This window comes from Chiroxiphia lanceolata, chromosome 3 (genome assembly GCF_009829145.1).
Source record: "Chiroxiphia lanceolata isolate bChiLan1 chromosome 3, bChiLan1.pri, whole genome shotgun sequence".
In the NCBI taxonomy this organism is placed as follows: domain Eukaryota; kingdom Metazoa; phylum Chordata; class Aves; order Passeriformes; family Pipridae; genus Chiroxiphia; species Chiroxiphia lanceolata.
In genome coordinates, this window is record NC_045639.1 from 29,185,810 (window position 1) to 29,213,347 (window position 27,538).

Below are 27,538 nucleotides of genomic sequence, written 5' to 3' on the forward strand. Positions count from 1 at the left end.
CCTTGCATCTTTTTTTAAGGTAAAAGCCCTTTGATGAACTCATGAGAAGAGCCCGGTGTCTTACAACTGGTAGCTACTTTTGAGTCTTTAAACAGTCTGTGCCTGTGAGCTCCTCCTTTCCAAGTATGTCTGATAGTTTGTGCACTGTGAGTTGCAAGAGGAGGCAGAGGAAACTTTGGAGTCAGCTGGGCTCCATGAGCAGCATGCTATAAGACCCCAGAGAGGTCTGAGGCAGTGCCCTGGGAGGAGGAGGACATAAAAAGGGGTCATGCACTCCTGCTCAAAAGTTATCATCTCAAGTTGAACAAGCACAAGGGAGAGGGAAAGGGGTGGGGGGTAGAGGGCTCATCGATTACTGGTTTGTGTGTGTGCATGCCAAGGGTATGTACTGACTGTCCGGGGGAGACAGAACCCATCGCACTTTCCCTTACGTGTATTTTCTTGTGTTTGTTTCAAAAATGGGAGTTACCTTATTAAACATTAATGTTGAGACAAAGATCCAAAAACTAATAAACCACTTGCACCTGAGACATAGGTACTTTTAAGAATCTAACGTATTTTAAATGGGCCGTAAAATGGCCTTCAGGCATTTTGTGCCTTATGAAAGCCTCCTCTACTTACAAAGCAGCGTAAAAAGGTTTCCTTGTAAATGTGAATATGTTATTTTACTTTTAACAAGAAAAACTTCTGGTACCATGCAGTGACTTTGTAAGCACTGTTCTCTCTGAAGGACTTTACTGGATGTAAATGAAAGAAAAAGGAGCTTTTCCAAACTGGAAAAAAAAAAAAATCACTTTTAAATTCCAGGTATTTTAATCTTTCTGTTTTGCTTGCTTTTCATCTGGGCTTAATAATATCAGAAAAGATTTCTATAATGTGGTTGCTATGGTAAAAGCAGACCTGTGTCCCATCACACAAGCCTTGAACCATGATTAACTGTTTAATGTTACAGGAGCAAAGAAAGGTGTGAATAGCACATTAACACCTTCAGAACCAGCAGCCTTTCATCCTAATGGTACTAGGCAGAGATCTTTCCTTTTCATTAGGCAGATTTAGAGCTGCTCTTCAGTGCACATGAGATACCCAGATGAATACTGGCAATGCTTTTCAGGCTGTGTTGCTGAACTCATAAGTTCATGCATTTGAGGGCCAGAAAAAGATCAGTCTGGCATGTTCAACATAGCTTACACAGTTTAAATGAAGAAAAAATTATAACCCATGTTTGAATTATTGTTTTTCTCAAAAAATGCGTCCAAACTAGACATCAAAAATTGGAAAATTCATTATGTCCCTCAGACAGAAGGAGAAAAAAAACCTGTAAGAGACCCTAACATAAACCCAAGCAACCAAATGAGTCCCTGTTATGCTGTTTAATTCAGAGAGAGTTAAAGAAATGAACAGAAAATGTTTGGGGTTTTTTCTGCATTTTCTACCCATTGGACTTTTGGGGCCTCTGTTACCCAGACTTCTTACCTGGAAAACCTAACAGCTTTCTTTTCATGTCCTTTCTGCTCATTTTTTTTCCTTTAAATTTAAATCTGCTAGGGACATCAGTATAGTGAAATCAGACTGGGACTATGTTGCAGTGGATGGCTTTCCACTATGCAGAAATGATGGTCTCTGCCCTTGGGTGCTTATACATCAGGGACAGTAATCGATCTTAGTGAACAAAATAAATCACTGTTGTCAGTTGCAGTATCAAGATGCTGACAGCTGATTTTGTTGTAGTTGGGGTTTTTGTTCATTTGGTTTTAATATGTATATTGAATTTATTTAAGCAAAACCAGCTAATGATCTAAGGAGAATAATTTATTCCAGTTTTTCAGATGTTATAGATCAACATAGCACCACAGACTGCAATGAAGTGATGCAAAATTCAGTTAGCTAAAGATTTCACCTCTTTTCTCTTTGAGGAGGTAACACCTATTGAAAATATAAGATTCAATGCTTCTCAAAGTACTTAATTAAAAATTAGTGTAAATTCACAGGAAAAGCTGGCTGGGAGCCCATGAATGATTAGGTATTTTGCATGGATTTAGTCCTTTAATATAAAGTAACAGATTCTCATGGTGTACAGCCAAATTTCTTAGTTTAATAGGTGTATATCTTTCTTTCTGTATACATTTCAAAGTCTTTGAATAGAACACAAATCTTCTTGAGTTACATAAATTTGCATACTCCACCGGTGATATCTTGCTTCATGTTCCACCTTTTGAAATGGAATTAATTGTTTAGTGTTGTAGTTTCTAAAAGAGTGCTTTGTGTTCCTTCTCTTATTACAGATTTTTGTCTCTCTTCATATCAGTCCTCCAGCCTTATTGCTTTTTTACACAGCTTTATTCTACTCCTACTGATGGAACTTTGCTTCATGTATGTTGAATGAACTCCACTCCAGCTGTTTATTTCTGCGTTTGATAAATAATTAGTGTTGCATAAATTTTTTCACTGCTTCAACACAAACCCTGTTGAACAGCCTGCAGCTGAAGGATCAGCTGAAATAACTGGTCTTGGGCGGTATTTGCCAGAGAGTGAAGATCTAGGACAGGGAGAAGGGGAAAGAGGGGCATAATTCAGACTATAAGGCACAGGTGGAAATAGGGCAGAGAAGGGCAGCACAAACCCCCAAGCACAGATGAACAGGATGGGAATTCATTCTCTAAATACTTTTTCTTCTAAGTGGAAAATACACTGGAAACTTTAAAACAGTGGTGGCTCCTCTGAGCGAGTCCATCCGGTTGTGGTTCCTTAATGTCCATTTGCCTGGAGTATTGGATGGATATTTTCAGATGAGAGCAAACTAAGCTGCAGCAAAATACTATTTTTTGTCTGTCATTAGCAGGGGCCCAAACAGGGTGAGGCAGTGACTGTGTGTAGGCCCCCTGAGTATATGAGTGCAGGAGGCATGCTGGGGGTTCTTAATATGTCTATTTAATAGTGTTCTTTGCCTTTTTTTTTTCCCAAGGAGTGCTTGCACACTGGGTTGTTATCAATGCTATTACACACCTTGACAGTTTTGGCTTGTGCAGGTTTGCAGTGTCCATAAATGATAACACCCAGTTTGCTGGCACAGGCTGCGCCGAGAGCCATTTCAACAGTGTGGCCTCAATGTTGTCAGCTTTGGATCCTTCCCAGATCTCCAGTCTGATCCCAGGGGGTTCTATCCCTTCGGACCCCTGTGTGTGCCCTCATGGCTCCACACAACCATGTAAAACATACCCCATGTTTTCTTCTGTAAGAAATACCTTTAACTTTGATTCTTCTGATGGGTTGCAACACAGGCTTGCCTGAATTTCAGACTCTTTTAAATGAGAAAAAAGGGAAATTGAACAATAATTGTGTCTTATGGATCCCATGGGATGGTCTGTGTCCTTAGGAGACCCAATACCCAGTGCCATGAAGTGTGAACACATGCACACAGCTAGTCTAGGTTATTTGGCCTCAGGACTGCTTTATCATTTGCTTATCACTGCCTTAAATTATGGTCCAGACTTTGAAAATACAAAAGGAAAATCGACTTCCTTTTCTTCTCATTGTAATATTATGGGGGCTGAGTTGTGCAGATGTTTTTATTTGCTTTTAAGTATTTTTATTCCTGCCCATGGAGAAAAAAGGTGTCTAGGTTATTTCAGAAAAACCACAGCAGTGGCATGATTCCATCAGCTCAGAGATGAAGGACACTCCCGTACACACATCTTTATATACACTTGTCCATACTCAGCTCCACGCAATACCATTTCGATATACCTCTGGGTCTGGTCTGGGCACTTGGGCGGGAGCTTTGCTAAAAAGCCTGTAATGATAACAGTGTCACATGTAACCACAAACATCTCTGTTATGCTACTGTGGAAGAGCAAGGCTGTCCTAGCAATGCAGAAAGCAAAGATCCAGAGGAGCAATTGAAGGAAAGCAGTCTAGCAAATCATGATAGTAATTCCTTCACTCAGAAAGGAAGCCATATTTTTTTTCTTTTACATTTTCAGTCATCTAAATCAGGGTAGATACCTTCAGTACCCTTCCATGATGCCCTTTGTTGTGTCAGAGGAAAATAAGATTTGGGGAGCAGTATAAACAACACTATGCTGAGGAAATAGCAGGTGCACCACCACACTTCATAGTGCTGGCCATGCCTTTGGGTGAAAGACCTTTTAGCTAAGACTGTTGAATAAACAGAAGGCTCATCTCATTAAGCTTGGACTTAGGGAAGAGTTAAAGGACAATATTAAATCACTGAGGAAAAAAAGGACTCTAGAACAGAGACCTGAGAACAGATGCAGATTTTGTAAAAGGAAGAAGAGGATGACATGAGAAAAACTTGCTTTATACTTTAATGCCAGTGAAGCATTGCAGTGGAAAACTAAGGGCTGAGAAATCATTCACCACAAGATGGCAAACAGTCACAGTTTCAAGACTGTCTCAGCTGGAGAAGACTGCCCTGGTGTGTACCCTGCTTCCGTTGTCTGGCTAGTGATGGATTTTTCCAGAGGCAATTTCCATAATCCAATTAGGATAGTCAGACACAGAGGGGGCTGGCAGTACTGATGCAGTGTGAAGCTCACTGAGCAGGCCAGTACATGCAATAGTATCAAGCAAGGACACTGTCCGAAGGCATTGAAACCACTAAAGCCCTGACACTACATTCTATGGGCTTTTGATTGGCTCCTCAGCAACCCAGCAAAGCGTGGTAAGTGGTCACTGTGCTGCTGGACAGGTTTCATGTAAGGCACACAGTTTGGAAAAGAGTATCCTTAGTCTACATGTTGACCATTTGCTCTGCTTGCTCAAGCAGTTTAATTTGACTTGCAGTCTACATTGTTTTGCAGCAAAAGGTATCCAGTCCTCTTACTGCTATTTGGCACCAAAACAAAGTCTCCTGTACTTCAGATGGATACATTTCAGCCCAAACTTGCAGAGAAACTCATGTGCAGTTATGAGGTCTGTGCATACTTACAGCAGGGAGCAATGAGTTTGCTGTTGTGTTGAGAAATAGATGTTAAAATACATGCAAAGAAAGAAAGTGAGCTGTTGTCTTCCTGTGCTCTAAAAATCCCTGTTAAAAGATTTAAAAAATCACCAAATCTGTAACCTGACACTAGCCACATTGAGGAAGGTGAAATTCGCAGGTGAGGACTAAGTACCTTACTTAAATTCAATAATAATAATAATAATAATAATAATAGTAATAAAAATGTTGTCCTTACCCTCTACTATTCCCAGGTGCAGAGCACAGCTCCACATTTAGATCTCCAGCAAACTTCTCTCTGCCTTAAATGAACTCACCGTCTGTCTAGTGCCTTTGCTTGGTCACTAAATCAGGCACTAATGGCCATCCCCAGATCACACCATGGGATTAGAACAGATTTCCCTTGCTGCCACCACCACTGTGGTTTCTTCTTCTCTCTAAGGCTTGGCAATTGAGATGTTAAATTTGTTACTCAGCCAAGAAACCACCTCCATGTGTGCTGACTGAGCAGCTGTCTGGTTTGGGATGATGAAGCGCTTTTAATTCTGTTCTCTTCCACCTTTGAGTTTTGCTATCCAGGGACTGGCAGCAGCCAGCTTTTATCCCACTGATGTGGACCATACTTCTAAATGGGCTTTGGAAGGAGCCCAGGTCTCTGAACAGAAGGGCAAGGGTAAGACACTGACAAAAGAGAGGTGAGTGGAGCAGGAGAACGAACCAGCTAAGGGATCCTTCTGTGCCACTACCTTATCATGGGATTATTAGCACAAACCCCTCAGGCACATTGTCAGGTCAGGAGGTCTTTTGCTTTCAAATGCTGAAAAAGAGCTTATGAAGCAAAGAAACAAAAGCTTGTTGTTTACATTACTGCAAGAAGTTAAATATACTTATAGTTAAATATATTATTATATTTAATATTATTATTATTATATATACATTTAACTAATACATATATATATGTATTAGTTAAATGTATTTATTGATACCAATCTCTTTCACATAGACCGGTGTGGCAGCATGGTGGTGTCCACCTCCGAAGGAATGATCGATTAGCAAACAAGGACTAATTTTCTCTGCTGCGGTTGGGGAATGTTAAAACTACACTGTTGATAATAAGGTTTGAGTGCAACAGGAGAGGCAAGATGTCAATAGCATTACAATAACAATGAGGCACTGTAGTAAGCAAGACTTTTTGCCTGATAAAGTGCAGTTTCCTGGGAGAAGTTGGAGGCTCCGAAATAAGCTTGGTATGAGATTGCCACTGCTGACTGTCTATTTATTAACTCCATGTAGCTTGCTCAAGACCTTAACTGTTCCTTGCAAAGCAAATTTACACTTTAGTGCATATTACTAAAATATATAACTTATATTTAGACGACATCTTTCATCTTGAAGGGACCCTAAGCTCTTTGCAGATTGTCTATAATGGAATTACTCAGCCACCAGTGACATATTGTCGTCTCTGGGGCATAATGAAGCAACAAAACTGTTATAAGGAAGAAAACAATAACTTCTATTGAAAACACATGGGAATTCAGAGGACTATGAGGTAATTATGCCAAAATGAAGATGGTTGCAGACAAAGCTGCAAAGAGTAGTTAACACTTTGCGAATAAGAAGCCAGAGTCCCAGCCACAGCTTACTGTACTTTTTGCTGAGGCAGGAGAACAGTAGTAGCAAATACCCCACTGCACCCTGCATCTGGTTGGAGTTCTCACTTTGGTAATTCTTCATGCCAGAGACTACAGCCCCTCTGGGGTTTGTGGATGTGAGCAGGCAGCAGTCAGCCAAAATGTCTATCAGTAAGCAAAGGGAGAGCCAAGCTTTTCCCAGGTGCAGCTGGGTGGATTTGGGCAGCAAGGTAACAGCCCACATCCAGGGACATCCTTGACTGCTCTCTTGCTGCCTAGGGCATGGCCTCTGGGGTGACCAGCGGGCACTCACACAGGACCGCAGCACACTGTGCAGCAGAGGGCTTTGCCCTCTGCTGTGCTGAATTCAGCCCCTTAAAATGAGTTTGATAATGCAAGTGGTGACCTTAAACACATGAGGGCAAGGCTGGGCAGGGAAGCCATTTATGAGTTTCTGAGCCCCAGAAATGACACCCAAGGCAGCCTAAATTACACATACCTGTATCCTTGACACAAGGTATATTTTGTAATTGTGATAATATCAATTAAATTGTTTTGGGTAAAATTCCTTTAACTGTGTAGCTTCCCTGTTCTTTCTGCTCACACTTCACCAGACTCAGTTTGTTACTTGCTTCATAAATACTGAGAGCACAGAGTGCTGGAACAAGGGTTTGTCCTTGTAATTTGAAGTACTCTGTCCTCAGACAGAAGGTGCCAGACTGACATTTCGTCTATCTTTGGTGTAGAATTTGCAGCTTTTGAGAAAAAAAAGAGGCAGTCTGAATGAAAAGGAGTTCTGTGATTTCCAAATTTGACAGTTGCTAGAGAATCAAATGGATGCTACGTGACTTTTTTTGCTGTGAATTTTTTTTACCCAAATATATTTATTTCAGAAAAAGGTTTTACCCTTTTACTATATTTAATTTTTGCTGTATCAATTAAAACACTTGCTTCTCCTTTCTGAAAAATCAAAATGCTTGATATTTTTTCATATTTTAAAAAGTAAATTTTCTGAGATATCCATTTCAAATGACTGTTAATAATTTCTTCAGCATTTCACCTTACATATTTAAAAAATCTCCAAATAAAGGTAAAACATCGGCTTGATTCTGTCTTTAATGAGTTTCTTAGATCAACTTTTCAGTTCAATGAAAATATGAGGGAATGTCTCAGAGTTATCAATGCAAATTGCCTTATGTTTTGGGACTTACACAAAACAGGAAAAACCAAGAATCTGCACAACAGTATCAGAAATCAAAATCATTACTAGATGTTATTTTCATCACAGATTTCTTGAATACTGAGTGAGTGAACATCTCAACTGTGAAACCTTGAGCTATTTGTAATAAAAATTAACCCAAGTGGAAGAAAATGTCCCATGTCTCTCCCTGCTCCTGACTCATTTCTCATATAAAGCACCTCTTGACTATACTTGGTTGGGAAGGATATCGTGATTGACAAAAAATTTCCAATTCCCTTTTTGCTACCCCCAGAAATGCAACATGGTGAAAGAAGGAGAAGAAAAAAGTTTATTTTGACTAAAAGCATAAATTATTTATCATTCCATCATTTCAGGCTTCACCCTCAATATTTTGTTTTGAGGTGGTTACATGCTGTGTTTGGGCTTGCTAATGCCAGCATTCTCTAGCACTGTCTTTGACTGCTGCCAGCTCTTGTTTCAGGGGCAGGATACTTCCAAAACCATAGAAATACAGCTGCAACATGCAGTTCATGGATATACAACTCCCGAATGTGGAAAGAATGTAAATGTATCTTTATGTCTCATTCTTCTTGTTTGAAATCTAGAGATAGAATGAAAAAGAGCCCCTGACATTTCATTGATTCTACTTTGCCCTGGGCAGGAGCAGGAGAGGGATCCCACAGCATTGTTTTCAGTGTTTTTTTTTTTCTGGTTTTAAATATCCCAATAAAGAGTCTTCTATCACTCTCTCTAAGAGCCAATTCCAAGCCAGACTTTTTTATAGGCTGCTTTTTACAGTACTGCAAGAGACTGCAAGCCCTGTAAATGGGCACGTGAGCTACTGTTGCTCACCATTAGGAAACATGCTCAGATGTCCAGATTCAGTTTTCCTGTGCTCAACCTCATCCATTACAAGCCCTTGAAGCAGTTTCTGTCTCCTTTGGTGCTTTCTTTTAGCCTTCCCTCAGCACTCTCTGTTGTTACACAGCAATACCTTGTGCTATAGCACAAGTGGAGTGGACCCCCAAGGTAACGCTGGGAGTGAGAGAGAGACAGGTTTATGACTGTTCTCTATCCTTCTAAACAGCTTTATCACTGCAGTTAATAAAACAGTAGCATGGCCAAAAGAAGAGAGAAAGAGGCTGCAGACCTATGAGGCTCACTCTCTTTTAGTTTGATCAGTAAGGAGGCAAATATGCCAAATTTATGATATGTTAGACACAAGTTAACAGAAGATACATTAATTCTTTGGACAGATCTTTAAAAATTATTCAGAATGATGGATTTTTTTCTGATATATAGCTAATGGTTTGGATTCAGAATCAGTTGTCTGCTGTCAGGTTATATTTTTGCCTAAAAATAACCTGCTTCCTACTATGTTTTTGTTGTTGTGCACAAATATAGCAGGTTTGTGGCATCAAGTCACCTTAAAGAGTGGTTGGGAGCATACTAAGATGAGTAGTTGATGCATACTTTGAGGGGAGCAGGATTAAATATTAAGTAAGTTCTTGCTCTTCTTTGTAGTTTTATCTATTTTCAAATTTTGATGAGTGATGATTACAGAATTTCAGTATTTATAGAAAACTGACAGTTTATAAGTATGTAGCTGTACAGATGATTTAATCACTGACAGCACCTATTAAACAAAAAAAATAATGGTATAGCCAAGAAGCAGAGTAATGGTCTGTTGGTTTGGTTTGCTGGTTTGAGTCTCACATTTCTCTTTTCAGAGGTGAGGATGCAGATGGTTTTATTTTCTTTTTCTAACCACTGTGAGCACTCCTGTGCTCCATGTGATTCTTCTGCATGCAAGATGGATGGATGGATTACAAAAGACTTAATGAAGCAAATATAAATAGAGATGGCACCATCGAAGACTAGGGCCAAAAACATGTTTTAATTTTTCAGTGACCAGATTTTCTAAACTGCAGAAAAAAAAAAGGTTGGAGGAAAAGAAGTAGATCTATATTCTCCATAGTGACTAAGGACTTTGACTGTCTGAACTGAAAGGAGCTGTGTTTTTTCAGGGAGTGAATAGCTTACAAGCCTTACTTCTCCTTTGTTTTGATGCAAACATAGCCAGATAGTCCAGTTATTTATTTTAAAAGGTTAAAACTTTTGAAAGCCTCTGAAGTATCTCACCCATCAATATGCCCTGTAGACAATGCTATGGGGCCAGCCAGAATTTGGGTGGCCTGCCTTCTTTAGGTTACTTGGCACTGATACTGGAGTTTACCCAGCACCCTCCTCTCAGCTGTGGCTTGTCCCTCATGGCTGAGCAGGACCACAACAGCTGTGAAATGTATTTAGAAGAAGGCAGAATGATTTATGTTATGAATCGTGACAAGCGTGATGAGTTCATGTCATGTTTTAATCCTGGTTGGCAAGTAAGTACCACATAGCCACTCACTCACCTTGCCCCTTCCCTTGGTGAGATTTGGAGGAGAATCAGAAAAATTCTAGGTTGAGATAAGAGAAGTTTAATAATTTAAATGAAGTAAAATGTAACAACAACAACAACAACAACAAATAATAATCTGAGTAATGAAGAGCAGGGAGGGAGGGGAATAAACACAAGAAAAAAAAAGATGCACAATACAATTACTCACCACCCACTGAGTGATGCTGAGCCTGTACCCAAGCAGCAATCAGCTCCTCCTGGCCATCTTCCCCGAGTTTATATACTGGGAATGATGTTCTGTGTTATGGAATATCCCTTTGGCCAGTTCAGGTCACTTGTCCTGGTCACGCTTCCTCCTGGCTTCGTGTGCATCTGCTTGCTGGCAGAGCATGGGATACTGGAAACTCCTTGATTTAGAGTAAGCAGCACTACTTAAAAACAACTCAAACATCAGTGTTATCAATTTTTTTCTCATACTAAATCTGAAACACAGCACTGAACCACTTACTAAGAAAAAAATTAACTCTATCCCAGCTGAAATCAGGACTGTTCACTTACTGTACTGTAACATCACTTATGCAGTACAAGAATCAGCTTTTCACCATGGTTCCAGAGGCATAGTAATATGATTCTCTATTTCAAGATCTTCCAGCTCTGTGCACAGTGTACTGGTCACCTGCAGTGTCACTTTATCCAGCTGAGACACACTTACAACCTACTGCCTCTCTTGATTTTTTTCTTCCTTGAAATTTGAGTTTGGTCCCTGTCATCTGACAGATGCTCTCTCTGACCACCCCAGGGTCATCAAGTCAGGCCAGGTTTCTGCCTGGGGTAATCCAGATCCCCACCTCTCTCTCTCTGTCCTTAAAGCTAAACAGGCTGTAGGACAATGATTTTCTCATTACAGGCTGCTCAAAGAGTGAGAATTTATTTATGTCAAATAGGTTCAGCTCCAAAACTCAAAAGATTTTTCTCTTTTCATTTAATTTGGCATGGTAGATTTTTTTTTTCCCACCTACTATCTCACTATTTTTGGAATGCAGCTAAGTTCGGTGAAGTCTCATGGCAGTGCATTTACAAGTCAATTACAGGAGCAGAAGAAAATAAATGAAGGATTTCCCAGTGCAGGAGTTCTTCTCGTCAAGGCATTTTCTTGATGCCTTCACGACAGGGAAAAAAACTCAAATGGCAGTGAATCTGGAATTAAAATAAACAGTAATTGTGCAGTCATTACTTCTATGACGATATATTCCTTCTCACCTTTACGCTGACATCATGCATGTGAAATAAGTTGGAAGGTTGCCTTGAAGATGAAAAATCACATGACAAAGAAAGGGCTCCATTCCTGAGCTGTTGAGAAGGATTCCAATAAAATCAGTCACTGGCACAACAAACACAAGTCAACTCTCCTGGTGCCTATTTCTACTCCAATCAGGGAAAGAGCAAGGAGCACCATATCATAGGGCACATGAAGTTCAGCCCCAGCTCCTACTCTTTGCTGGAGGTCTCATTCACATGTAAATTCTTACTGGAATCCCTCTGGTTACTTTATTGCATATTTTCAGTCATTTACCCTAATGAAACAATCTAGCAGAACTAATCCAAACATGGGCTTAATTAATCAATATTTGGCAGTCTGTAACTCCTCGCTCCAGCCCAAATTGCTTGTGACAACTTTCTTAATGCATGACCAAAATATCTACAGGGAGTCTCTGCCTCAATCAGCTGGGTGGATATCAAATTTAATGAATATATTTTGATAAAACTGAAGTAATTTTTTTCTCCCTAGCAGCCCACAGAGTGTTTTACAGCAGAAAGTGACATTATACCATCTTCAACTCACTTTAAAAGAAAACAAAACAACACTCTTTTATAATACAATGGTGTCTTGCTTGGGTCATGATAGTGGAAAAGAAAGCTACTGAACTGAAGAACATGATAGTGCTGGTCATAAAAATGGGCTGAAATAAATAAATATTCTCAGGTTTTCTTAGTGCTCAATGTTACTCCGTTGTAAGATTGTAGACAAAACCCAACTTCTATCCCAAGCCTGGCAGCCTGAGAGAACAGAGAAAAACAAAAATAAACTCTTCCTGATCAGTTAGATATTCGGTTCTGCTGTCATGCTTCAGGAGAAGAAACTGGGTCCACTGCAAAATTGCAGCCTTCTTCCAGCTACAACCTCTTTTTTTCAGTTCTAGTTGTGTTTTGTTAAGGTGAAGACACAGTTGTTTCATTGTATGGTATGAGTTATTTTTGCACAAAATTCTCAGATAGATACCTGTTTGAGAAGTGAAAATCCATGTTGAATTCAGACCTGAATGTGACAGTTCCTCTCTTCAGAAAGGCTTAAATCCAGTCATTAGATCTCAACACTATACTGATGTGAATATGGATGCTTGGTCACAGCATCCCTAATCTGCAGAGGATCTGCAGAACCATAAAGACAAGAGCTTATCAGTCCTGTGATCCACAGGTGAGGAAATAAAAATCTGAACTCTAAAGAAAATTTCTTATGTGACATTATGCACATCATAAATACTTTCTACCCTTTACTTCCATATCTGTAAAATCAAATACTATCTATTCCTCATCTTAATGAGGACTTCAATGACTTTATGCAGTGTTAGGGGTGATGGAAATTACTTGCGTAGACAGGATGTTTGTTATTTGATTTAGAAAGTGTTATATATTTTTTGTATGGGTTCTTGTGTTCATGTTCTATGACTTAGATTTCAGCTGGCCATCAATCTTTCTGCACAAGTTCAGGTACAGAGATAATTGACTGAGATGAGCTTAAGGGTGGAAAGCCCGAGTTATGAGTGAAATCAGCAGCCCAGCTGAAGTGCATGTACACCAATGCACGCAGTGTGGGTAACAAACAAGAGGAACTGGAAGCCATCGTGCAGCAGGAAAGCTATGATGTGGTCGCCATCACGGAAACATGGTGGGATGACTGGCATGACTGGAGTGTTGCCATGGGTGGCTACGAGCTCTTCAGAAGGGATAGACAAGGTAGGAGAGATGGAGGGGTGGCTCTATATGTTGGAGAGTCTTTTGACTCTGCAGAACTCGAAGTCAGTAATGATAAGGTTGAGTGCCTGTGGATCAGAATCAGGGGGAAGGCCAACAAGGCTGACATGCTGGTGGGAGTCTGTTACAGACCATCCAATCAGGATGATGAGGGTGATGAATTATTCTGCAAGCAGCTGGCGGGTGTCTCAAAATCACCAGCCCTTGTTCTTGTGGGTGACTTTAATGTGCCAGATGTCTGCTGGAAACTCAACACAGCAGAGAAGAGGCAGTCTAGGAGATTCCCAGAGTGTATGGAGGATAATTTCCTGCTTCAGCTGGTAAATGAGCCTACTAGGGGTGGGGCCCCGCTAGACCTGCTCTTCCCAAATAGAGAGGAGCTAGTAGGAGATGTGGTGATTGGAGGCTGTCTGGGGCACAGTGACCATGAAATAATAGACTTTTCAATACTCAGGGATGCAAAGAGGGCCATCAATAAAACTTCTCCCCTGGACTTCTGCAGGGCAGATTTTGGCCTACTCAGAAGACTGGTTCAGAGGGTAATTTGGGAAACAGCCCTTGCAAACAAAGGGGTCCAGGAGGGATGGACATGCTTCAAGAAGGAAGTCTTGAATGCACAGGAGCAGGCTGTCCCAGTGTACTGAAAGGTGAGCCACTGGGGAAGATGGCCTGCCTGGCTGAACAGGGAGATTTTGAAGGAAATTAGGGGAAAAAAAGAGAGCTTACCGACTATGGAAAAAAGGGCTGGCTACTCATGAAGAATTTAGGAATATAGTTAGGTCATGTAGAATGAAAATTAGAGAGACAAAGGTGCAGTCTGAACTCAATCTAGCCACTTCTGTTAGAGATAACAAGAAGTGCTTCTACAAATACAGCAATAGCAAAAGGAGGGGTAAGGAAAACCTCCATTCTTTGTTGGACACGGGGGGAACACAGACAACAAAGATGACGAAAATGCTGAGGTACTTAACACCTTCTTTGCCTCAGTTTTCAACAGTAAGACAGGTTGTCCCCAGAACAACTGGCTTCCAGAGCACGTAGACAGAGACAGGAAGCCAAGTAGCTTCCCTGTAATCCAGGAGGAAACAATTAGTGACCTGCTGAGCCACTTGGATCCCCACAAGTCTATGGGACCAGGTGGGATCCATCCTAGAGTGATGAGGGAGCTGGCGGGAGAGCTCGCCAAGCTGCTCTCCATCATCTACCAACAGTCCTGGCTCACAGAAGAGGTCCCAGATGATTGGAAGTTGGCAAATGTCACGCTGATCCACAAAAAGGGCTGCAAGGAGGACCCGGGAAACTACAGGCCTGTCAGTCTGACCTCAGTGCCTCGCAAGGTTATGAAGCAGATCATCCTCAGTGCAATCACACAGCACCTACAGGATGGACAAGGGATCAGACCCAGTCAGCACGGGTTTAGGAAGGGCAGGTCCTGTTTGACCAACCTGATCTCCTTTTATGGTCAGGTGACCCGCCTGGTGGATGAGGGGAAGGCTATGGATGTGTCTACCTGGACTTCAGCAAAGCCTTTGACACTGTCTCCCACAGCACACTCCTGAAAAATCTGGCAGTCCACGGCTTGGACAGGGGCACTCTGTGCTGGGTTAGGAACTGGCTGGAGGGCTGAGCCCGGAGAGTGGTGGTGAACGGGGCTGCATCCAGTTGGCAGCCGGTCACTAGTGGTGTCCCCCAGGGATCAGTGTTGGGCCCAGTTCTGCTTAATATCTTTATGGATGATCTGGATGAGGGAATTGAGTGTACCATTAGCAAATTTGCAGATGACAGTAAGTTGTGGGGGGGTGTCAATCAGCTGGAAGGCAGGAGGGCTCTGCAGAGGGACCTGGACAAGCTGGAGAGGTGGTCTGATTCCAATGGGATGAGGTCCAACAAGGCCAAGTGCTGGGCCCTGCACTTTGTCCACAACAACCCCATGCAGTGCTACAGGCTGGGGACAGAGTGGCTGGAGAACAGCCAGGCAGAAAGGGACCTGGGAGTTTGGATTGACAGGAAGCTGAACAGGAGCCAGCAGTGTGCCCAGGTGGTCAAGAAGGCCAACGGCATCCTGGCCTGGATCAGGAACAGTGTGGCCAACAGGTCCAGGGAAGTGATTCTTCCCCTGTACTCAGCACTGGTGAGGCCACACCTGGAGTATTGTGTCTGGTTCTGGGCCCCTCAGTTCAGTAAGGATATTGAGGTGCTGGAGCAGGTCCAGAGAAGAGCAACAAGGCTGGTGAAGGGACTCGAGCACAAGTCCTATGAGGAGAGGCTGAGGGAGCTGTGTTTCTTCAGCCTGGAGAAGAGGAGGCTCAGGGGAGACCTCATCACTCTCTACAACTCCCTGAAAGGAGGTTGTAGCCAGGTGGGCATCAGTCTCTTCTCCCAGGCAACCATCAGTAGGAAAAGAGGACATGATCTTAAGCTCTTCCAGGGGAGGTTTAGGTTGGATATTAGGAAAAATTTTTTTACAGAGAGAGTAATCAGACATTGGAATGGGCTGCCCAGGGAAGTGGTGGATTCACTGTCCCTGGAAGTTTTTAAGATGAGACTGGATGTGGCACTTAGTGCCATGGTCTGGCAACCACGGTGGTGTTGGATCAAGGGTTGGACTTGATGATCTCAGAGGTCTTTTCCAAACAAGTTGATTCTACAATTCTATGATTCTATGATTCTGTGACACCACAATTTAATTTCTTCAGACATTCAAGAACTTGGTATCTTGATGAATTCAGGTATCATAGGAACTATGAATCCAAAGATGATCACCGATAACAGAGAGAACAGTAGCCCAGAATCTGTGAGTGCAGCTTGTGTATTCTCTGGGCATCTCACAGGCTGCTCATGGGTGCCAAATCGCAGGGGGAGAAGCAGGGAGTGCAGAACCTTGCTCCATCAGGTGATAGACTGGAATTTTCACACCAGCTTCTATCTGAAGTTATTTCAGTACACCAACTGGAGCTACTTAGAAAAAACATCTGGGGGGAGAAAGTTGGTACTGTATGCCTCTCCACTGAGGTCCACAGAAGGTGTCATGGCTGTGACTGTGATCTTCATGAAGACAAATTCAACTTCTGCTACAAGGAAAGACTGCTAGAATTAGTTTTTCTCCATCTGTTAACTGTTCATAAAAAGAAGATACTGGTTAAGAAATGCCTTCTATCAATCTATCCTCCTTCTTCAGTGCTGGGAGGGCTTGTATAATTCCTAAGATAATGAATGAAAAGGGGGGGAATTTTGATCAAGAAATCACCCCACATTACCTCAGGTAGTGTTTGCAGTCCTGCGTGTTTGTTTGCTTTAAAACTTGGACAAACAAAGTCTTTACATGGAAAGGGGCAACTCCTTGAGTTCTTTCCAAGTACAGGTCTCATTCCACCACCCTACCTACCAGCATAATGTGTCTCAGTTTGTGCGAGGAGTCTCACAGATTTCTGCTCCTAGTTTTCTGAACATACCACTATGGGAGTCATGGAAAAATGTACACCCTTCTCACTGTACTTTATGAAGTAGCCAAGATGATTTTGTGGGGCAAAAAAAAAATAAAGGGCACTGCCGAGAGTTAGCCAGGGTGTCACTATGATATAACTATTCATATCTATTTGTGTGGACATCTAAGGATGATGTGAAAGCAGTGTGTATAAGAGTAATGTCAGAATCAGCAGTGGTGATAACTTCTACCTAAGAATCCCAGAGGAGCTGCCCAAGAAGCTTTCTGACTCAATGATTTACTTTTTTTTTTCCTGAATATAAGAATGTCACTACAATTCACAAAGTGTGGACATTTGTTAACACCATCCCAGTGATTGGAAAGGGCAAGTGTGATAGCTAAGATAAGCATAGCACAATTAGCCTGATAAGATTCCTTGGTGAAAAAAAGAAAAAGAAGAAAGAAATTGATACAGGAATCATCTGATGCAAGATTAAGTGTGGTAATAGAATTAACATTAGTCGATTTTTTTTTTCATGGAAAATAGATCTTGTCAAGAAAAGCCAATTTCATTCTTTGATGGAATTATAAGTTTAGTCGATGAGAGAAACTACTCGGACATAATAGACTTTTGTATGGCATTTGACTCAGTATCACATGAAATTATTTTAATGAAAAATGCTATGCAATATCATAAAGTTAACACTGAATAGATGAAAGCTGGCCATCTGACAATTTTAAATGCTAGCAGTCAGCAAGGAGACATCATTGAATGAAAATGTTTCTAAGTGGGGCACAAGAGGCATCAGTGTCAAACTCAGTCCTATTTAATGTTTTCATCGACCACGTGACAGTAAATAATTAAAAAACCCCAAACAAACAACTTACAAGTCACATAACGTTTAGTGGAGTGGTAAAAATAATGACATGGTAGCCACATAGGGAGATCAGATTCCATTGGGCCAGGTGGGAATGTTCCCAGCCCAAGACAAAGTCATATATGTATAGAAGAATTTAAGTCTTTAGGAGCATTCCCTGAAACTACCATTTCTTAACATGTACATTTGACCTCATTCTCTTCTAAGGAAATAAATGGAGTCTTCTTCTTATTCTAAACTTTTGGTTAGACTTTTATCTTCAAAGGCATTAAAACACCTCTGTAGAAGAATGAGTTTGACAAACAGTTTATTAAAAGCCTTTGCTGTTGGATAAATGACTCCATGGAGTGTTTGCCATCTTCTTTGTCTTTCGCGGGTGACAGTACTATGGGGTTGTATAAATTTGAGTGAAAGTCCATCATAAATTAGCATTTAGTGATGGACTTGGCAGTGTTCATTTTGTGGTTGGACTCGATAATCTTAAATGTTTTCTTTTCTAACCTAAATCATTCTATGCCTCCAAGAGGCAGCATTAGGATCTCTGCATGGAAGGTGGAGCAGTACCATGGACAGAGGCCACTCAGGGAAGGCCCTCGGAGCACTGTCGAACGGAAATATCCAACATGATGCTGTGGACAGGAGAAGTAATGAGATCTTTTTTGTATGAATGGGAAAACAGGGGGAAGATTAACTCCAAAATGTGGCCTTGATGTGATGGATGATAGAATCACAGTCACAACTATTTTGGAGAGCATATAAATGAGCTGCAAATGCTACTTGAGGCCTGGAGAAAATGCTGCGGGGGAAGAGCTGGATCAGTTTAGCTTGTTAAGGAGCAGAAAGGAATGTGAACGTATTAAACACAATGTCTTGTGGGGAGAAATCTGTGTCTGAGAGGACATATAGCTTAGCAGAGAAAAGTATTACAAGAATCAATGGCTGGAAACAGAAATCAGACAAATTTAAATGAGAAATTAGGAAAAACTGTGAAAGTATGGGGCATTAACCAGAGGAAAAAAAAAACAAAACAAGAGGAGGGATGTGTTTCCTGTCTAACATTACATTCAGATCAAGACTGATGCCTTCCTGAGATATATGCTTCAGCCAAGCATGAATAATTGGGCTTAACAGAGGGGTGACTGGGTGAAATTGAATGGCCTGTGATATGCAGGAGGTCAGGCAAGCTGAGATATTGTTCTTTATGGCCTTAATCTCCCTGAATCTATGAATATTTGAGTTAGATACAGTAGGTATTTTTGTACTTGGTTAACATGCATCTCAGATATGATTTATTAAAGCTTTCCACCTCTTCAGTGACACATGTTGGCCAGCTGGAGGTCAGACCCAATGGCACACACGGCAGAGTGTTGCTCACCCAATCTGAGGAATGGTTTGCTGATAGTGTTTGTCTGTAAGCAGTGGTTACAGTGGATAATGCTTACACAGCCCATATGATAAATTATTTCTGCAGGAAATGTTGGTAGAATCATCCTGAATAATGTTTGTATCAGAGGCCCCTGGTAGTTCACAAAAACAACAACAAAAGCTTAACCTTGCCAAAACTTTTTTGTTTGTTTGTTTGTTTGTTTTGTGTGGTTTTTTTTAGTTTGCTTGTTTGGTTGGTTGGTTGGGTTTTTTGGGGGGTTTTTTTGGCTTGGCTTTGACATCAAAAAGCTCATTCTTTTCTACTACTCAAGTGGGGTAAAGCACTCTGACAGGGAATGTGAAGCTTCATCTGCTGACTGTGCTACACAGCAATATGTTTCTAAAAGCTGCTGCATGGTTAGAAACTTTTAGCACTTTTCCTCTGCTTCTATCACTCTCCTCCATTTTGCAATGTGTAGATCAGTGAGGAAGATCTGATTTGTCATCCTTTCCATGGGATCCTGTTTGGGCAACATGCACTTCCATCTCTCAGGCATGAGGTACCCCTGTTACTCAGTCTCCTAGTGATTGACACAAGCAGCAAGGTTTGCCAGTAACATTTTCAATATCGCAGAGGGAAGATTTGTAACTATAGCACAAGATTTGTAAGCTTGTAGCACAACAAACAGTGTTCTTGCATTTTGTTTTCTTTAGTGCCTGGCAAGGCTAGAGTTAAAATCTAGGGAATGCTCATGGTTTTTCAAACTTTAGGGTTGGATGGTGTCATTTTATTCCCTACTGTGCTGTTACCGAGAAAAACAGCTGCTCATGCCATAGCTATTTTCCATCCTGAATTCTATTTGTGACTTCTGCATATGACTTTAAGTAGAAAACAGGGTGAATCAAGTTCCTAGATGATTTTCATGTAATTGGACTGAGTCTAGATCTAGAGAGCTTGTCAGTTGTCTTTTTTTTATCATTGGGCTGGGGAGAGGTGTTGTTTTTGTGAGTGCTATCTTGCCTGTTAAACTTCCTGACCAAGCTGGGCAGCCTGCCCTAGTGGTACCATAAATCCATCTGGAAGCAGAAAGAGAAGAAGGTTCCTGTCAACAAAGATGAGGCACATAAACAATCATCTCGGCCAAATACGTGTAAGAGACAAGTAACAATGTACTTAAATGTGAAATCAAAATAAATAAAATAAGAACGCCCATGCTTAGAATGGCAGACCCTCAAGTCCAAGGAGTGCGTCTCACCAACTACCAGTTTGAGTTGTGATAGCAGCATGCAAACTCCTAAACAGATTTGTCAGTCTCATGCTTTCTCAGTGAAAGACATAGTAAGACCAGTTTGTCACAGCTTTTTTTATCTCTACACATCATTCTCCTTCAGATCCATTTCTCAAAGAGGCAGATTCATTCCTCTGTTTCACCAGCAGCCTCTATGTGTCAGCCATGGCTTTTGTTTGAGAAACATATGTACCATAATTTGTTTTAATTAATCTCATTAGTATACTGCCTATATTGTCCAGTTAAGTAGTATCTCATGCTAGGCTGATTTCCTTGTTAAGCCTGGGATACAAGATGCAAAACAGGAGGAGCCAAACGGTGGATACAAGAGTCAGGACAATTCTCACGGGAAGATAAAATATTTAACAGTTTCCTCTATTTGTTAAATAGTTGTGTATGATCTTACTACTGGGCTGACAAAGGCTACATAGTCTACCCTTCCACAGGTCTGGCCAATGCACCCCATTCCTAGTGTGCCTGCATCTACTTGATGCTTCCCTGCAGGGACTCACCGTTTACTTTGTTCCTCAGCCTCACACAGTTCTTTCAAAGTAGGATCAGTGCTGACCATCTTTCTGCTTTCAGCTGCTCCACCTTCAGTAGCTCTTCTGAGGCTCCTCAGGTCATACCTAAACCAGACTTTGTGTCAGTCAGGGCATTAGTGTCTTGTCTCTTAAGGGCTTAGTGACCTAATTGGGGTTTTTTCCAAGCAATAGAGGTTTTTTTATGTAAAATTGATGTGTTTTGACTCTTTATGTTTGGCAGCAATCTCAAAGTGCTCTTTCTTGTTTTCTTTCTCATTCTTTAACCATCTGTATTGAGGGAAGCAGCCAGGGTCTTTCAGATAAATCTAAATATCTTTTCCTGTATGTATTTTTCTAATTAAAAAACTCCAAAAACTGCAAGTGAGAAAGCTTAGAGGATCTTACCTTTATTTTGACTACACAAGTACTGCATGGAGGCAATATGCATAGACATGCATTATCTCCTAATTCCAGTAGCAATCTTGTTGATTCTGCCTGTCAAATTTGTTATCTTTTCAATAATTTCTTGTTTAAATAAAGTGCAGTGAGGCCCTTACCAAAAATCTATTCTACTACTATTTCAACAGTAGAAGAAAATTGTTTTAACAGCAATAACTACTGTACAACTATTAATGCTGTCAGTTTGTAGGCAGAATTATTCTGAGCAGGAAAAATATGAAGTAGAACCTAGGTTCTGTTGGGGTTTTTTTATTATTTGTATCCTGAAAAGCTCAGACATATGAACTAATGAAAGGAGCACCTAGTGCCCTTGCTGATATTCCTGGCAACAGACCCCAGTTAGATGACAGTGTTGTTGCATTTATTTGCCACAGAGAAAAGAAAAGCAGATGCTTGGTTTAAGTTTGAACCTATCTGAGATATTCAGAGGTTGTATGGTCAGCCTCCTGGATAGATAGCAACTTCAAAGCTTCCTGCATCACAGCTGAAAAATCAACTTTTCTTCTCACTTTCCTCACTAGTACAATATGAATTGTACAAGACAAATGCCGCTGTGTGTTAACTTGCTGACATGAAGTTCTATCCTCTATCAATGCTCATTTTCTCAGGTCTGATGGTGGAATTTGGCATTGCAGAAGAATCTCAGGTAATAATTCTGCTGATGACACATGAGTCAGGTAGTTTCAGTTCTTTTTCTCATATATGGATTGGCTCTGAGCTACAGGGAGGAAAAAGTAAGTAAAATTTGTCACTGACAAGATTTAGGATATGACTGTAAACCACTGGGATTTCAGGTTTCTGTCTTTTTTGGAACAGGTTGTTTTTTCTTTTTTGTCACAAAATTTCAAACAAGAAGTCTTCTAGGGTATTCTTCAATCTGAAATCTCCAACAGCATCAGACAAGAAATTAAGGTAACTGGAGTTTCTTTTTACAACATGGAGATTCACTGAAATAATGAGCATGCTCAAATTTTCCCAGGTAAAACAAACAAAAAAAAATTTCCAACCAAACAAAACAAAACAAAAAAAATCATTATATATAACACTTGCAGAAAAGCCACAGGAACATGACACAGCCCTGCAGTCTCTTCCATAATACTTACCACATAATCTGAAACTTATATTTAACATTGAGATGAAAAACTGGTTTGTTATACCCTTACTTGCTATACCTCCTATAAAGTTACAATTATTACATGGAAATAGAAATTATGCATTCCCCAGTAGACCTTATTAAGGAACATACAAGGGATGTTTTACATCCCAGTAACCTTAGGAAAACCAGAGGCTATAGAGAAGACTACAGTGATTGAGGGTCACAGTCTCACATTCAAGAAGTTATATAGTGGGCATTTCCTTTTTTGATAGAGAGAAATACCGCAAACACCCCTTGCATTTTTTTTTACATCTTTTCAATTATTATCTCTTCTCTTAACATGCATATAGTGAAGTCATCCACAAGTACTGTACTAAGAATGGAAGCCATTATGCAGGACAGAAACTGCAGATCTTTTCCTAGTACTACATTATCACGAAGTGAGAATCTCAGCACAAATTATTCTCTACCTATTAAGGTACCTTCATGGGCTGAACTAAACAAAGCTGATTCTTCTTTTGGATAGGCAGGCTCATCAAATATTCAATACCCAGGAGTATACTGATCATTCTGCATTGGTTGCTCTTCTCTATTCTCATTTCTCCTGAAGTCATCTTGCATCAGATTTCATGGGTTTCTTTCCTTGTCATGTGTCCTGAAAGGAGCAGCAAATTCCTGCAACAGGAGTAGGTGGAGAATAAGTAAAACAACAACATGGAAGAAGAACAGAAACCACAAAGGAGACTTACTTTCATCTCCAGCCCAAAATCAGGTGTTAGAGCTGCTGGTACTATAGAAGAAAATGTGAGGAGCAGAAGGTTTGGACAGTTTATACTCCCCATCATCAACTTGGTACTCAGGTTCTTTGCCTGGCCATCCTGTCTACATCATTAGGTGACTGGATTCAAATCTAGTGTAAACACACACAGCAGCAGGGGATTCAAAGGAGCTAGGTTGATCTGCTCTGAAGGGGAATTTGGACCTTGGCGATATAATTTAAGAAAGGTTTGCAAGGCACACGGGGAGCAGCTTTTCATTATTATTCCTTCCCAGTGTCTGTACTTTGCATTTTTAATAGCAGGAAAAAAAATATTCCACAAACCCCTTGCTCAGCAAAAAAAATAATAGTCCAAGAGTTGCTGGTTGTTCTGGCATTCTTTTTATTTTCTATTAATAGTCATACTTCTAACACTAGTGTAATGATTTGGTCTTTAAAGTAATGGAGGCAATAGGAAGTCCATTGTACATAGAAAATGCAGCTAGGACAGTTTGGAGCAAACCCACAGAGAAGAAAAAATGCCACTGGCTTGACTTTGAGGAAGGATGAATGGTCTCCTGGAAAATTAAAAGCAAATCTGAAAGTCATGATATTTGATTGGTAATGGGGAGGAGGTAGAGAGTGGAGGTGGGGCTGTTGCATGAATATCAGTCCTCAGTTAAGAATAAATAATTCAAGAAGTGACTCCTTAGAGTTTACATTTGTAGAGAAAAACTGGAAAATGCAATCCAAGTTTGTATGTCCAAAAGGCAGAGAAAAAAAAATCAGGAAAAGAGCCTATTTTAAAAGATATTTTAAACCTTCTTTCTTTTGTGTGCCTGGCTGTTAGGGGCTGAAATATTGCCAAGCATTTTAAACTCTGCTTTCCAAGGCTCCAAGTAGCATTAACTCCTATATACCCAAGTCCTGGAGGTATTTTCTTCTGCAGTGTCCTGAACAGAAGAGTGCAAACTGGACTTCAGTCCAGCCAGTTGTCTTGCTCCTGCATCCACTCTCCAGACAACATTCTTCCTCCTGGCATCTTTGAAGACTCCAGAATGACCAAAAGAGAAGTTTTCCCAGCACAGGTAATACGTCTCTTTTTCATTTCCCTCTACTTTATGTTATGCTCTGGTTTTAAGCACAGACTTTTGTGGAGCCTATTTGATTTTGAACAGCTTTGCAATGGGTTTGCTCAGGGCTACTTACATTGAAGAAGAGGGACTGATGGCTGGTAAACCAAGTTACTTTAAAGATCTGTGAGGATGATGAAAATGTCAGACTTATGGTCTTTTATGTGTGGGCTTCACCATAGATGAGTTAATTCAGTGCCTCAGCTTTGTTACAAAGTGAATTAATAGACTTCACAAAGTAATTTTAACTTTTCAGAAAGAAACATGGCTATTTGTCATCTCTCTACACTCCATACTTTCTCTCTGACCCTTGATTCCACTTGTCAAATAACTGGCAAATGAGCTGTCTTAATACAAAGACCTAGCAAGCTGCCTGCATGCCCTGGTCTCTTGTGTGGAAGAGGATTTACAAAGAAAGTTCAGCTGTGACTGACATTTCTGCTCAAGACGGAGTTTGAGACTGCAGTAGACCAAGGGTTAGGGCTGGATTTCTGTCTGCTGAATTTTCGCAAGCAGTGGGTTTTTGAGATGTTTCCTTAGACGGACTGATTTTGAAAGAAGTCAATTACACTTTCTTTCTCATCTATCTTCACTTTTTTTTTTTTTTTTTTTTTACCATATACTTAATGCTAGAGATTTTAAGTGTCTGCTTCTTACCTCATCGTCTGAAGTCTTCTGGGAGTAGATATTATCCTGACATTTAATTGTACCTGAATTGGCTTTTCACTTTTGAATGCAACTGATATCTGATCTATTTTGGATCTGAGGATTTCAGTGTAATTGTAGATGCACAATCATGTGCAAATATGTAAACACAAACACACATAAACACATACAGACACACACAGACAAAGAGACTGTTTTTCTGGTTTGTTTTTTTTTTTAAAGGGCATTTCAGTCAATTTAAAATTATTGACAAATCCAGGTAGATTTCACCATATAATTTTGGACAAATAACCCTTTACAGATTTCAGTGTCATTTACACAAGTAAGGTAGAAGGAACTGTTCTTTTGTCCTTTAAGAAGATATCTGGGTAGACTGTTGGGCTTGTAAGAGTTGTTCACACCTCTCTCTCCTTCTCTGAGAATGTATGGACTTTAGGTAAGTCTTCTGTCCCTCAGGAGAGCTGCCTGACAGTTGGCTATTGCGTATTCTGTCCTTTCGAAGTTCAAAATAGAACCACTTTGTATCTGCCTTAAATATTCACAGACACAAAGAGAAAAACTGATTTTAGCCAGGAGGTTAGAGTTATTTATATGGTTTCTGGTCTCTGTGCCAGTGAATATTTAAAGAATTGCTGCATCATCTTCAAAAGACAAGAGCGAGATAGGCATCTTAAACTTTTGTTCAGTTCACTGGCTAAAACAAGCTCCCATGGGTAAGAGTCGTTGGTTAAAATCCTTGTTTTGAACATTGTCAAAGGAGTCCTCGACCCCATTCATGTACAGTGGCATAGCAACCATGCTGTACTGCACTCCCTCCTTTTCATTCACTTTCTGAATCTACTCCTCTCTTTAATTAAAGCATTTCAAAATGCTTTATTTTCGCTTTGGACAAATTGTACTATAGAACCCCAAATGAACCTCTCATCATTTCACCTTTCACAAAAAACAGTATGGTTGCCATTAAATGTTTTGTGTTTCAGCCACAAACCAAAGCTTGGCAACTTCACATGTCCCTAAATACAATCCCTCCTCTTCCAAACCTGAAGTGGAAACAAGTGCTCCTCTCTTCACTCCAATCCACTCTCCATTCTAATGTAACCTTCCTCTCTCCTGTGTATGGCATTCTGGGGACCTTTGTGAGGACAGCAGCTCTTTACATCTTTTACTGCTAGTCACCTATTTTTGGAAAATGGTTTCATGACGGATTAAAAATACTATAATGATGTTGATGGCTGTAATGAAAGATATGGAAGAGTTGGACAGTGGATAGATTTCTGATGCCATTTCACTGTTTGCCCCTAGATGCTTTCTGGCTTTTTCAATTATCTTGCACTAATTTAGGAAGTTGAATTATCAGGCTGAGGGAAGTTAAAAGCAACATATTCTGAGTTTTCCTTTTTAATTAGTCTCACTCCATCTTCCTCAGTTCCCTTTCTCCTCTAGCAGGAAGCAATATGACAGTTATTAGACAGATGCATAACCAGCTGCTTGGAGGTCTCCAGGCTACTGATTGCTCTGGTAAGATCTACAGGAAAGTCAGTGCACTGTATCCTAATGTGCAGAAAAGGCATCTGCCAGCTCTGCCCACTCTTCTGAAAGCACGGAAAGGGAGCTATCGACCTGTCATTCTTATGAAGCCAAAATATCCAGAGAGCTGGGCTTTACAACAGCTATAAAAGAAAGTATTCTCTCTATATCTCATTTCTAAAGCGCTTTTCAGTTTAGTATTTAAATTGCAGGCCTAGATCTACTCCTTGTTCTTTCGAAAGGCATCAGTTCATGCAATGCTGGTCCTACCCCAGCACTACAAACAAAGGTGCCTGCAAACAAGTTGGCTCTATGGGTTTCCCTCTGTAAACTTCAGCTCCATGGCTGTCATTTGGCTCCCATTGAGGGAAAGTGCAGGGAGGCTGGGGTAGAGTCACTGGAAAACTGGCAAAAAAAAAGGAAGTTGTATGGCCCATAGGAGACCTCTGAGGAAGTGCTGGGAAGGGATCTAATTTGTTAAGTGACAGAAAATTGTATAGAGAGCAGATGAACAGAAAGAACATGCTTGGGGATATTTAAGAAGACAGTTGAGGGAGTCAATGTTTCTCTGCCTCATTAGATGCTTAATGTTAAATTTTTGAGCATGATGAGTGGTAGATGAAGGGAGTACAGTCAAGTGGTGAACACATGTTGCTGAACCTCCTCAGTGCCACACTGTGCACAGATACCTGGAGTCTAGCATATGAGCTCAGTCCTCCAGGAGGTGCTGGGGAGAGAAAAGAAAGCTTGTGGATAATTAACTGCAAATGCAGCAGACAACTGTTCTTTTATTCATTTTTTCGCTCTTTTTAGAATGTACTTGCAGGTTCTCATTCTGTGCCTCAAGCACCTTAACAATTACTTACAAGTCACAGGCTAAATAAGGGGTGTACCTGTGAAAAGATCCACTGCTACTCAGCATAACTTTAGAGAAAGGAGAAAATTGATGGTTTGCATGGAATGATAGCAAAAACGGGGGTTTGAAACACCACGTGGGTACAGGTCCCCTGTGGGACAGCATCAGCATCTGATAGGTAAAGAGGGAGGGAAGATAAAGAGGTCTCAAAGCAGTGATGGCTTTGTAGGTTAAAACCATCACCTTGAATTCCATCTGGGAGCTTAGTAGAGGTCAGAGAAATGCACAGAGTGAAGTCTAAATTGCTCCCAGTGTGCAGTCTGTCAGGCTGCAACGTG